General features: G+C 40.3%; 1 protein-coding gene across 1 annotated transcript in view; it reads right to left on the reverse strand.

Annotated features, from left to right (window-relative positions):
- The window catches only part of arhgef49 (Rho guanine nucleotide exchange factor 49), a 40,645-nt gene extending 29,639 nt beyond the window's left edge, over positions 1-11,006 (reverse strand). Inside the window, exon 1 of the mRNA XM_078262406.1 lies at positions 10,921-11,006. The gene's annotated coding sequence lies outside the window, so the exon portion shown is untranslated. The remainder of the gene's footprint in view (positions 1-10,920) is intronic.
- Positions 11,007-14,060: the final 3,054 nt, after the last annotated feature.

The raw sequence follows: 14,060 nt of genomic DNA on the forward strand, positions 1-14,060 counted from the left end.
GGACTTTTAATCAATCAGTATGCCATTATATAATTGTCAGTTGAATGTTTCTGGTGCTTGTGAGCAGCCTACATGTTTTCCCCACTTTGGGAGCTTGAATGCACACAGGAAAGGCAATGATGCCTTTCCCATTTTTAAGCTCCAACTTCCACCCATAAATGAATACAGCATTAGCATTGACGATGACTGTAATACACAGGGAGCTGGGTGATCTAAGTTAGGAAAAAAGGTTTTAAAGTGAAAAAAACCCAGCTTCCAGCTTCTGTCATTCTTGCATACAGATGCTTAAGAGTTTCTTCAAAGGCAACATTTCCATTTTTCCCTCTCACACACATTCCCACATGCACAGACACAGAAACCCCCCCACACACCCTCCTCTAGGTTTCCCATCAGCCAGTGAAATGTGGGTTAATGAGGCACCACCCAGGGGCACTGTCAGCAACACCTACACTACCAGTCTCATCATAGGGAGGGGAGGAAAGAGAGTGGGCGGGAGCATGCAAGACACTGAGCACGGGCAACATCAAAGGTGGAAGTGTGGATGAGTGCAGTTAATTAGGCGGAATGACTGTGGTATGTGCATGAACTACAAGTCTCTGGGGAGATGAATAGTTGTGCAGTAGAGACGGTTTACTACAGCAGCTAAGAGTTTGGCTCTGCAGGAATCTGAAACGGCCTACATTGAGCTGCAGAGTTAAAATGAAGGCTTGTCGAGTAGTAGCAGGAAGCAGTATTCTCTTTTCACCCTGTGTGTTGAGCTCTCTGTTTTAGCCCACCCGAGTGAGGCATCTCACTTCTGTTCCATCTTTGTTTGGAGTCACACATGCGCAGTAAGTACTGCTAGCTTGTCAGTTGCAGAGTATGAGGGCGTGCCATGGTATCAGCTAGGCAAGCATTATAACGTGTGTTACAAAGTGACGCACATTCGTCACGGAAGTAAAGGCTGGACTACAATAGAGCTGTTTGGAGCAGTTTGTGAACAGTGTTTTCTCTGGAAGATGGTAAGTCCCTTTGGGGTGGACTTTGGGTTTTTTCACTTTGTAAACCTATAACATGCACAAAAAGATATAATACAATAAAGGAAAGGGGAAAATCTAAAAAGCATAATATGAGCACTTTAAAACACAAATGTACTGTATGTGTTTCTACAACAACACTGGGTGCGTCCTCCTCATTCAGACCACACCGGCACAGTGAGGGTCCTGACTCAAAAGGCTCCAGTAAAAAGCTTGAAACTGGCTAAACGTTGTTTACCTGCCGATTGTTGAGACAGATGAAATAATTGTTACTGTTATAACTTTTCAGAGTTGTAAAATTGTGTCTTATAGTATCATAAACCACTGTGCAGTGCCTCTACAAGTGGATCTACAAGTCGGAACTGACCTTCCTGGATCATATTTCAGTTTCTCACTGGTACCTGAAGCAGCACTTTCCTAGTAACACAGCAATACATATACATACATACATACATACATACAACATTTGGCTGGCCTGCAATTAGGGCTGTCAAACGATAAAATTTTCTTAATCGCGATTAATCGCATGTTTTATCACATGATTAAAATTCTATTATTTTGCATTTCAGAACTGTTTTTAAGTACATATTAACAATGGAAAGCAATTCTTACCAGTGTATCTTGATTGTGAATCAAATGAATGCAAAGAAAATGACTTTATGAACTTGATTTTAAGATTTGTATTTGTTTATTATATATTTAATCTAGTCACACATTTGAATCTAGAGTCAATATTAGGGTTGGGTATTGTTTGGTTTGGATACCGGTGCTAAAGCGGTACTTTTAAAACGGTACCGGTGCCTTAACGGGCTGTAAATTACCAGTTTCAGTGAACGCACCATCTGTGTTTTTCCGACAACAGCAGCTGCAGATTGTTACATCCCGGTGTTGGAATCCTCTACAGTGAAATACAGACAAACTTTACACCGTTTAGCGTTAGCTGTCAGCATTGTAACCGTGTTTAATCCAGCTACTAGCTAGCGGTAGGCTAACGTTAGCTGCTGTCGAGTATAGTGTTAACTAGCGTCACGTGCAATAATGTTTCTGTTGCCTGTAACGTCTGTTTCAGAGCATCAGAGAGAAGTGCAGGCATATCAGTGGCACCAGAATGAGGCACCAAAATCCGCGTTACTATTCCTGCAGCAGCAGGATGTGTTACGAGGAAGTATGGCAAAATAGTAGCCTGTTAGGCACGACGCAAAGTGAAGTGAAAATAAATTAATAAATAGCGGCATGTGATTAATACCATAAAAAAAAAAAATGAAGGCATTATGGTCAGCCCTTAATCGCATCGCGATTAACGCTTTAATGCTGACAGCCCTACCTGCAATATTCAAATATTCTTTTGTCACATTGGTATTTAAATCTTAAAATCAGTATATGAAGCTCTTTTTCATTTCCTCTGTGCATCAGGTTCTGACTTGCCAACAAGCTAAAGCTGGTTCTATACTTATAATTATTCACATGCTTATAGAACTGAAGTTACATCCTGGTAACTTCTATTTCGCCTTGTCTCATTACGGGTGATACTGAGAAGGAGAAGATGCTCCTTCTTAAACTTGCTTAAAAGGAGTTTTTGCTATAGTGCAAAATCTTTAAGGGTTGGTCCCGGTTTTCCTTGTGTCGTGCATGCGCATGACAAAATATGCACACATGCACATGGGAGCATTGCAGCGGTGCAATTCACATCCCGCCAAGAATTCACGCTATTCTGCTGATTGGCAGTTAGTGGCATTAACAAACATAGTAATGCCAACAAGGCAGTGAAGAAGAAAACTGCTAGCAAGTAAACAGAAGCTACATTTGTTCAAATAAAATAGTAGCTGTTTCAAGTCTCTTACATCACTTACTTCAATATGTAGTTACATGCACTACAAAATAGGGCTACAACTAACAATTATTTTCATTGTCGATTAATCTGTTGATTATGTTCTTGATTAATCGATTAGTTGTTTGTGGTCTACAAAATGTCTTGTTTTGTCCACAACTCAAAGATATTCAGTTTACTGTCACAGAGGTGAAAAGAAACAAGAACATACATTCACATTTAAGAAGCTTAGAAGAGATTTTTTTCTCTTTTTCATAAAAAATGGCTCAAACTTATTAATCAATTATCGAAATAGATGGCGATTAATTTAATAGTTAACAACTAATCGATTAATCTTTGCAGCTCTATTACAAAATGTTAAAATAAGTCACTCTATAGCATGGCAGTACCTACAAAACAGTTGTGTACTTCTTCTGTGGTTCTAGGTCATCTTGGTCTCATTCATATATTTCATGTGTTGGGAGGTGGAAATGTTGCAGATGAAATTAAACAGACAGCCTATGACCTGAGAGCAAACACCTTGCATGAGGTTTTCCATGAGCAGCACTGCAGTTCTGCACATATTCAAAGAGGACAAAAGAGGAAGTCATTTCCGCCGAGGAGAGACCGTCCAAGGGAGCCTATTCATGCAAATGATGACTGGAGCTATCATGTTATATGAGGCCATGTAATAAAGATAAAGTGCTGTGGAAAGACTGGCGCTTTGAAATGCTACAAGGAGTGTCTGATACTTCTCTGAGATATATGGATTATAATGCTTGATCTAGTTGTTAATTTTAAATAGTGTTCTTCAGTTTATTGTATTATTCATTTATCTTATTACAGGTCATGTTTGTGGTTTGATCCATAATTCCTATTTCCTAACATAAGTGCCAGGGTGTGATTGTAATTGAGAATGCCCTTTTATGCCCACCTGCCTTAGTCTAACTGCGTGTCAATCACTGCTTATGCACACACATTCATTCTCCCTTGTGGGGGGAGGGGCTTAGGAGAGAGTTTTGGGCTTTAGCAGAAAGGGGGGGGGGGAGGGACTGAGAAGTTGTTGATGTTCAAATTTTTTGGCTGAGTCCTGGATCTTCGCAATCCTACTTACGGCACCTTTAATTGCGAAATCCAGCCCTACTTTTTAGTATCTGAACCAAAAGTCAGGTTTTTTGTTGACGCAGGGACCAAAACCCTTCAAATGATACCTAGGTCCAATTAGAGTCAAGAGAAAGAATCACACACACACACACACACACACACACACACACTTCCATTCTTGGTGCTTTGAGTATCCATAATTACACTGAGAAACACAGGCAAAGTTATCTGATGTGTAATTAAGCTATTGTATTAGTATATTGAAACAGGATTTGTTAGCACAAAACTAAAAAGTATTGCAAAATGTTTGAACAGAGTGTGAGTGTGAGTGTGTGTGTGTGTCTGTGTGTGTTCCTGTCACCCAATCAGCAAAATGGCTTTCTATCACGCCTCCTATCGACTAATGGAGGGTTATGGATCTCTCACTCAACTTGGTGGCTGCATCCATAACAACAGATACACAGAGCTAACCTTAAGAGCGACAGGTAGCGTGCGGGCACACACACACACACACACACACACACCAGATCAAACTATCCATCAATGCTGCACTGTTGTGATAACAATTCCATGTGACAGTTTAAAGGTCTGATTTTCAAACAAGATGTTTCAGGAACAAGTTTATGAAGCTCCAACTGTGTGATGTATGTTTTCCTCTAAGGGGTAGAAATGAAGCGCTCCCTTCATCGCTACTGCATGATGAACAGGGGGTCTCGTTCCAGAAGAAAGAGAGACAGAAGGAGAGAAAGAGAGACTGGCAGATAGAGACAGAGTGTGATATAATGACTAATCTCTATATTTAGCTTTGTGTAATGCTGGGAAGAAAAGAGAGACAGAGAAATAACGAGTTAGTGTTTTCAGGATGAGGCCACTTGCCAGAGGCACAGCACTCTGATGCACCGTTTCAAATCAAAAGAACATCCTCCATATTCTCTGTTTCTTAAAGCTTTGAAAACACTCTCAGAGCCACGCCAGACCACAAACAGTTCATTAAAACTGAGATACACTACAAACTGTCATTATGTTTGTTTATCCTTTCACTTTTTGACGTTCATCATTCATTCATCATCTTTAAATGCTCAAGTTTTCATTCATGCCGTTTTTTGTGAAGTAGAGTCGGAAGGTTTTTTTCCACAATATAAGTCCTTTTCTATCAATGTTCCTCAACATAGACACACAGGAGTCTCCTGAATAATTTAACTATACTGTAATGAGTATAATGAGTTTATGAGACATCACAGTTTGTCTGTGTGTCTGGCATGGCAAAAGACTCAAATACTACAATAGCCATGAACCTCAGCCAACGTTGCTATAAAGGTAAGAAGCCAGTCAGAAGAATATATCAGAGATGTAGCAAATTCAAAATGTGATGTCTTACAGATCAGGACAAAATATGGAACCGTCCAAAACTGATCCAGAATCTTAAACTGATTTAAACAAAATCCTAAGCTTTGGCTTTCTGTTAGCCCATCCGCAGAATATTTTGTTCTTGGATGTTTTTGGAGAAAGAGGCATAGTTCACTTCTCACCTTTCATTTTATTTTATGTATACATGCTTGTATCTTTGACTTTGGATGGTTTTATCCAAACTGTGAAAGTGTCAGTCAGTCAGCTAACACTGTTTATGAATAAAATGAACCAGACGTTTACTTCTGGAATAATTGATGCCCAAAATAACTGCTATCCCTTTACAACTCTATTGTGGTGCCTTCTCAGAGCTTCTTTGTTGGAATAATTATATTTTCCACAGTGAATTTGCATGTTAGAAACTGACATTAAATTTACCTTTTTATTTACAGTTCAATAAAAACTATTTAAAATACTTATTTTAAATTATGTAGGTGCACATATAATGTTATGAATGATGTCTTCCTTTTGGCTTTGTGTATATGTTATGTTATGATGATGTCTTGTTGTATTTTTAGTACAAGTACTGCAGCAGTGTTTTGTATTCATATGTGCGATACGTGGCAAAAATTAAGTAGCTGGCCAACTTATTAGATAATAAATATATATAATATTTAAAAATGTTTTGTTAAAGAGTCATCTTGCTGCCCAAATTCAGGCCAAAATCTTATTTTCTTCTCCTCACATAAACAATATGAAATACAGTAAAACACAGTAGCCAACAGTTGAAACTGTTGCTGCTGTCTCTGGCTCTAATTACTTGGCAAGGCCAATGTTTGTGCTCAGTCTACATGAACACGCACATGCACACGCACACGCACACACCTGCCCACAGGGTGTTTTCATTTGTCTCTTGTCATTTCTGCAGGGAATCATAATGACATCAGCAACAACAACACCTATATCAACAAAACATCAACAGTCTGCTCACATTCATATCCATATGCTCACACACGCACACACGCACACGGGCACGCACACACACGCACACACAGTGTCTGACCTCATTCCTACAATCTGTCTCCTAGGAGAAAAAGGAAAAGGTAGATGAGGAGAGGAAAAAACAATATCAGGTGAAATAAAGGGAAGCAACGCGTGCAGAGATGACTTCAGCCGAGGAGGTGAGAGGGAGTGTAAGAGGAATACATGATAAAAGCCTGAGTGAACAGAGGAGGAGGAGAGTTGTCGGTGATAGGAGAGAGGGTTATGCAGAGAAAGAGATAGATGAGACAGAGGTATCATTGTCGTCCCAGGGGCGGCGTTAATAAACAAAAGGAGGGTTATAAGGTAGGAGAGGATTTGCTGGGCAGCAGATGGCTACGTGAGTCACTCCCTTCTCTGGGAATGAACAGAGACAGGGAGATAAGAAGGGGTAAGGGTGGACGGAGGAAAGAGAACTAGAGATTGACGATGGGAGAGAAATAAGAACAAAAATCATTTATTTATCCCATCAAAGCCCTTCTGCATCTCCTTAAACCAGCCTGTCACTCAAGAAAAGAATAAATAGATTCTGCTGGGTTTTATTTACCTGCTGGGTCGCAGGCAGCTGCCCAGGACAAATCCTTTACTGTCATGAATAAAAGTGAATAGAAGAGGAGAATGTTTCATTGATGCCTTGCCGTTACTAGAAACCGAAGAGCCTCTTCGGGAAAAAAAAAGAGACCCTAGTCTTGAAAAAGTAGAGTTGACTTAAAAGTTGTCATTTCTGAAAAGCAAAAAAATTAAATGTTACACGTGAAACATATGTGGTCGTATTACTGAAAAAATTATCTATGACTGTAAAATAAAAAAACTACTTCAATACTAAACCAATTGTTTTCAAATTCAGCCATGTGTTTGCCTCCTTTCTCTGGATCAATGCTGCCCCTTGACCTTGCTCAGAAGGTGTCAATGTTTTCAAAAAGGCCTTTCTTCATCATGGCCTGGTCATTGACGGAGTGGCTCCTACAGACGCCTATAAGGATCTGTATCTGCTAAAGGCATTTTGGATGACTCACACCAAAAGAGAGAAAGAGGAGGAGGGAGTGAAATAAAAGAGGGGAGATTAAAGGGAAAAGCCCTTCTTCTTTCTCCTCCAGAAGCCAAGGACATGCTTGTACAGTAATTGTCTTAAACGGTATGGGGTGAGAGGAGAGGAGAGATTTCAGAGAACAAAAAAAGATGAGGGAAAAGGGTAAGGGGAGAGCAGGGGATGGGAGAAGAAGAGATGAGAGTGATGAAAGGACAGAGCTGGAGGGATGTGATGATTAGGAGCATGGCGGGAGAGGAGGGAAGGTGGGTGTTGGGATTGGGAATGAGGAGGGATGGAGAGCCATTGATCAACTGTCACCACGGTTTACAGGGACCTGATTTACAAGCATCAACACTCAAAGGCTGTGAACTCTATAATGTATGTGTGTGTATTTACACTATGTGCATGTGTGCAAGTGTAATATATTACGGAATGCAAGTGTGTGCATCTTCTCTAGGGCTGGGTATTGTTTGAATTTTTCATTTTAGTGCCGATACATAACCAAAGTTTTGGTGCACATACTAAAACAATACTTTTGTTACTTTGCACCTCAGTTTTCCAGGACTTACGTTCATATTATGTTTTTCAAGTTTTTCTCCCCCTTTTTCTCTTTTAACAATATGAGCCAAAGTGTGAAATGTCTAAACAGCAGCAGCAATTTAATTAAATATAGCCATTTGATTTAAATCAGAAACTACTGTATGTGATCAAGAAATAAGTCAAGCACAAAACTAATCTGACTAACTTTCAGTAGTTTACAGTTTTTGATACTCAGTGGTTAAAGCCACAAATAAAACCTGTCTGTCATTAAACTCTCCAAAATCTAGCTAACACAGAGTGGAAGGAGAAGAAGACAACAATGACAAAGAAAAGACAAAGAACAAGAAGATTAAAAAGAGACGCTGTCCTTTGTAATAGTGAAGACTGACATTGCTCACACACTGTCCGTCTGTCTGCTCTGAGCCATCATAACACTCTACGCTCTGAAAATCAAACTTGACAACCCACACTGGGTGCCACTTTATATTCTGCCCAACACCATACAGAAGATACTCCCACTAGATGCTCCAACACCAGCTGAAATCCTCCTGCAGGCAGACTCAAAATAGTTGTTGCTGGAAGAATTCCTGTTACTCATTTTGACTAAAATATACCAAAGGACAAACTGAAGTGCCAATTTAGTTAGACACAAAGGCCTGAAGTGCCAGCCACACTGGACTGTATCTTTTTATCAATGGCAGATGGAAATTCCTAATTACCAACCCCAGGAAGCCATTTGGTGGTCCTAACCGGTGGGTACAGAGAGAATTAGCCTCTCATGAACCTTCTAAGCCCCGAGTCCAAACCTCTCCCCTCCCACTCCCCAGCATCAACATCGCTATGCAAACCTGCTTGTGTCAACTCAATTTATTTTCCAATTTCCCGCAGGGTGAAAGAGTGCCTCTCACTCGCTCTCCCTGTCTGCCATCTATCACTCTACAACTCTCTATTTTCTGTTCCTACTCGCTTTTCTCTCCATCATTCCATGTGTACCCTCCTCTTGTGTCTTATTGGTCTGTTTGCAGCTAGCGTGGTGTGGCATTGTCTTCCTCCTCCAGGCACTAGACAGGTGACCCATAAGAAGCAGACAGGATCTAACTATTTATAGTTTAAACTTAATTAAATCCTTAGTCGATTAATTGAATAGTGGATTAACAGAAAATTAAGCAGACAACAATCGAAACAGAAACAATTAAGCATTAAAAACTCCAGTGATCAATATATTTATATAAACAATGAGTCAAATGACTAATGTGAAATCACTCTTAGTGATGAACCCACAGAGATATAAAGTATAATTATCTAACCAACTCTGGAGCTCTGCAGAGCACAACATTTACTGTTTGGTACAGTCTCAACTCTCATCAGCAGCAGGCAGCCGTTTTCGTCAAACAAGCTCTCATAAACCAACTGTACAGTTCCTGCTCAGCACCAAACAGCAGACAGACACAGCTACCATCTAGCTGGGGAACATATTTAGAACATTTAGCAGCTACAGAGCCAGATATTTGTCTCAGGAGTTGGTGGAGACCAGCTAAACAGAGAGTGGATATTGGACTTGCATTCATCAGGTGAACACAAACATGACTCCCTAGAAATGATATCGCTGCTCACTGTGTACTAATTGTGTAAATAAACAACTGTTAGAGACAAACCATTTTTTTAAAGGTTTATGCTTATAAATCTGAAATATGGGAATCCAATTAAAGTGTTAGCTGTTTTGTTTTACTGTAGGTTTTAAAATAAGGAGTTAAAGCTAATTGTAGTTTAAAATAACTAACAAAGTGAGTAAAAAAAAAAAAGGTTTGTTTTGGCACAAGAGTTTTTTGTTTTTTTTTCAATGTAATGAGTAACAGTAAATAATATCTTATTGAATGGAACATTATTTAGGATTTTCAATTACATTTGCTATACAGTCATATAGCATCTTAAGTGAAAATGATTGTATTTCATAATATCATATTGATTCAAACCATATCACCCAGCCCTGGGTGCACCTCTAGTTTACATACGAGTCCACAGAGCTGGTTGATAGTCATGCTGCTCTGTGAACACCCAATAGCACACACAAGCACAAACACAAGGGGCTTGCCGGCTGCGGAGGGATACACTATCGACCAACGATGAATTTATCAGCCACAACAATTAATCTTGTGGGATGCGGGCAGTGACTCTCTCCCTCTCTCTCCCTCTCTCTCTGTGTGAATCTCTAAGTGAGCCTCAGAGAGAAATGGGGCAAGACTACAGGATAATATCAAAGATATTATTCATGCTGGCCACCCCTAATACACACTCACATATGGACCACATACACGTACAGATTTTTCGGAGGGTCAGCCAGACATGAGGACAAGCTCCTCACATTCCCTCTACCTGCAGCTCATATAACATTTTCAGAGAAGACTGAGCAACTAGACCAGGTTGAATCTATTCATCCTTTTTTCTTCTAGGAGACACTTTCACCTTTTGAGCTATATCTGCAGGTTAAGTGAACGTACAAATAACTTGCAAAAAATGCTTTACATGCAATATGAGGTTCTGGATAAGCAAACAGAAGGTTGTAAAACTGAGCTGCGTTGTCAAAAGAGCCTAAAAGAGCTATCTGTGTCCATGCAAAGCATCACATTACACCTGCTGTCATCTTCTGACTTTCCTCCATACAAGGCTACATGAATTATTGAGCGATCCCTGCTTTGTCAACTACTACACCTCCGATTGAGCAGAATAAACCTGCTTTCACCATTCATAAAAAGACAAGAAAAATGTAGCCCCAAAAAGGAACTGGGGGGATTTGAGTACAATGATGCTGTTGATACAATGATTTAAAGAAAAAATAGAGAATGCATGCAGTCCTGTCACTCACAAAGCACAGCACATGCTTCCTCTTTATCTCTAGTTTTTCCACCGGCAACAACTGTCTCCACTCTGCAGCTCTTTCCTTCAGAGAGGCGAAGCTACTGATGCTACAAACTCCTCACCACAAGGAAATAAAAGCCAGGAAATTCAAAGTACTATTTGCAGATTTGTGTACTCACCTTTGTTGTTTAAAGAGTGCGTTTGTTGGTCAGTGTGCGTTTATGAGCTCCGCAGCGCAGCAGGCAGCCTCTCCTCTCTGTCTCGCTCCCACAGCGAGCTGGAGTAGAGTGTGTGAGAGAGTGTGTGTGTGTGTGTGTGTGTGTGTGTGAGTGAGCCCTCTTACTGGCTATTGTTACAGGGAAGGGAGCCAAACTGAGCATGCTCCAACATGGACAGCCCTTGTGGTTGGCATGGTAACCAGAAAGCGGCTGTCGTGCTTGAGTAGTGAGGTGCTTTCTGTTCCAGACACACACACGGAGCAAAGTGCAGGCAGGTGCTGCTGCCGTGTCATCATTGGCCACGTTTCGACACTTGATCAATCCCGAATTCTCGTTTCATTCCCTTCAGTCAGAATAAAGTGACAGCTGCTCTATCAGACGACGACCTGGATAACATACAGGAGTTAACACAGTGTCCTGGATACAAAGTAATCCACCACAGCCCAGAGTTCTCAGTAAAACACCTGATGTTTAACCTTTGAAAAAATCCTCAATGCTCATTTTTAGGTCCATACTTTGATCCTTACTTATTTTGGGTTTCACCTAGAACATGCTTACATGCTTTAAAGCCCATGTTGCAGGTTAACGACCACTGTCGATTAAAGGGTACATAAAGCACTCAAGATATGTATATCATTTAAAAAAAATTCTCCAAATGGTGTTAAAGGCCAGTTTATGTCGTTTTTGGTATTAGCAGGTTTTTTTTAATGCAATTCGGTGATGGCGTCACGTTGGGGAGACTAGCCTCAGCCTAGTACTAGAACTATGGTGACTGACTGGGATGAGGACGAGGTGGCAAGAACCACTGATAACATGTACGATGGCCTGCAGCCGTATAATTTCGAACCTGTCAGACGTGAGAGGGCGAATGAGGAATTGCTGAGAACTGATGGCCGTCAAAGCCAATTAAATACATGGTCCGAGGAGAATGAGTGGAGAGTTGGTGAAGTGTCCTGGTGAAAAATTTGCCCGCCTAACACAGACAAATTGTACCCACTGTCTGAGGGTTGCCTTGTCCTTCATAGGAAAGCCATGGACCCTGTGTCCTGTTTGGGTGGAGTTTTTACACCCAGCACAAACACAGTCGTTCACCATTCTCAATCTACCTACATACCTACCTACCTACGTACGTTAAGAATGATTAGAGAAATGTACCAAAGCGACTGAGAAAAACTGTAAAATCCGCCCGTTCATTCCTATGAGAGTTGCTTAGTGGCACATGAAGCCAAAAAAGTTCTTCATCGTATAAAAACCTTTTCTTCGCCTATCATGAATTATAAAAATTGTCTCCACATAACACCAGGGTGGTTTTGATATGAATTATCAGCTGTCATCTCAATAAAATCCAATTTTCCCCATTAATATGCACATTTATTTACACAGAAGGATGCTCAAAGTCTAATCAGATCTTCTGCTCAGTCGGAGGAACGTGTCGTAAGAAGAACAATTTTAACAGGCTATGTATCAAACACGAAGCACGCTGTGCTTTTAGGATATATGTGTCCCCTACTGCTGTGTGCAGTAATGGCAGTAGTGTGTAGTAATGACAGTGTGTTGCAGCTATGTGGGCCAAGTATGTGTGGCTGAATCTAACAAATATTTTTCATTGTCGATTTATCTGTCGATTATTTTCTCGAATAATTGATTAGTTGTTTGGTCTATAAAATGTCAGAAAATGGTGAAAATGATTTTTCCCAAAGCCCAATATGACGTCCTCAAATGTCTTGTTTTGTCCACAAGTCAAAGATATCCAGTTTACTGTCATAGAGAAGTGAAGAAACTAAAAAGATATTTACATGTAAGAAGATGGAATCAGAGAACAGATTAATCGATTATCAAAATAGTTGGTGATTAATTTAATAGTTGACAACTAATCAAATAATTGATTGATCTTTGCAGCTCTAATGTAAACCCATAAAAGGAATTTGACGCTGGTTTTTCATTGCTCTCAATGTACTTACAGCAATAGACCGGATATCTCTTTCTATAGAGTACTGTCAGTGTTGGTGAAGCCATTATCAGTGGTCAATACAGTGTTCAGTAAACACCAGGGGTCTCATTTATAAACGTGGCGTACGCACAAAACGGGGCTGAAAATGTGCGTACGCCACTTCCCACGCAAAGGTTGTGATTTATAAAAAACAAACTTGACGGGAGAATGTGCGGTCCTCCACACAAACTCTGACCCATGCGTACGCACATTTTGGAGACAAAATAGGAATTGGCGACGCAGATGGTGAGGTGGTGAACTGAAGTCAGACTGCAGAAAGTAAATGGGAATAACAATTACCCGTAATATTTTCAAGTATTAATATGCCTCACGCACATTTTTTCACTCTATATCATCCACGTTACCATGAAGATTAAATCCAGCAGTGTTATTTGCGCTTGTACTTCGTGATACTTGTTCCATAAACACCTCCAACTCAAATCTTTAATAAAAATGTAAAAATCTGTCTTTAATAAAGGGTTTTCACCGACGTCACGTTCTGGGCGGTAACCTGGATGCACGGCCATATTGGAGGCACTCGGTCTAAACAACTGAATGGAGTAATGGAGTATTGTGCACTTTGGATACTTTAATACTTTATGTCTAAACAACAGAAAAGTTCATCAAAATGCATCAAAGATGCAAAGGCATGGAAGGACTTGGACCACAAAAAAAGGCACGATATTTTGAGAAATTACAGTTTACTGGCAGTGCAGATCCCTACAAGTTGGCTCCCTCTTTTTGGATCCATGGCGACCTGGTGATTCTATCTTCAGTTGCATATCCCAATATAGTCAACTACCTGGTTTTCTCGCCGAGCCCATACACAGGGGAAGACCTTAAATCCTACAAAAGTTTGGAGGCTTATAACCAGATGGTGTGTGGATGGCTGAGGGAGACGCAGTACCAAGTCATTAACAACTGTTGTGTTGTGAAGGCCAAAGTAAGTAATGCAATAACGTCTTTAATCAATCTAACCTTAACTGTATGATATCATTGTGATACTCAAGGTGTAGCCAAGTGACTCTCAATAGTTTTTTTTTCAATTCAAAGACCGAACAAGACAGAGCTTTCCCTCGTAGATCCTGGTTGAGCTTTGCCAACCACAAGC

The sequence above is a fragment of the Sander vitreus genome, chromosome 11 (genome assembly GCF_031162955.1).
Source record: "Sander vitreus isolate 19-12246 chromosome 11, sanVit1, whole genome shotgun sequence".
NCBI classification, from domain to species: Eukaryota; Metazoa; Chordata; class Actinopteri; order Perciformes; family Percidae; genus Sander; species Sander vitreus.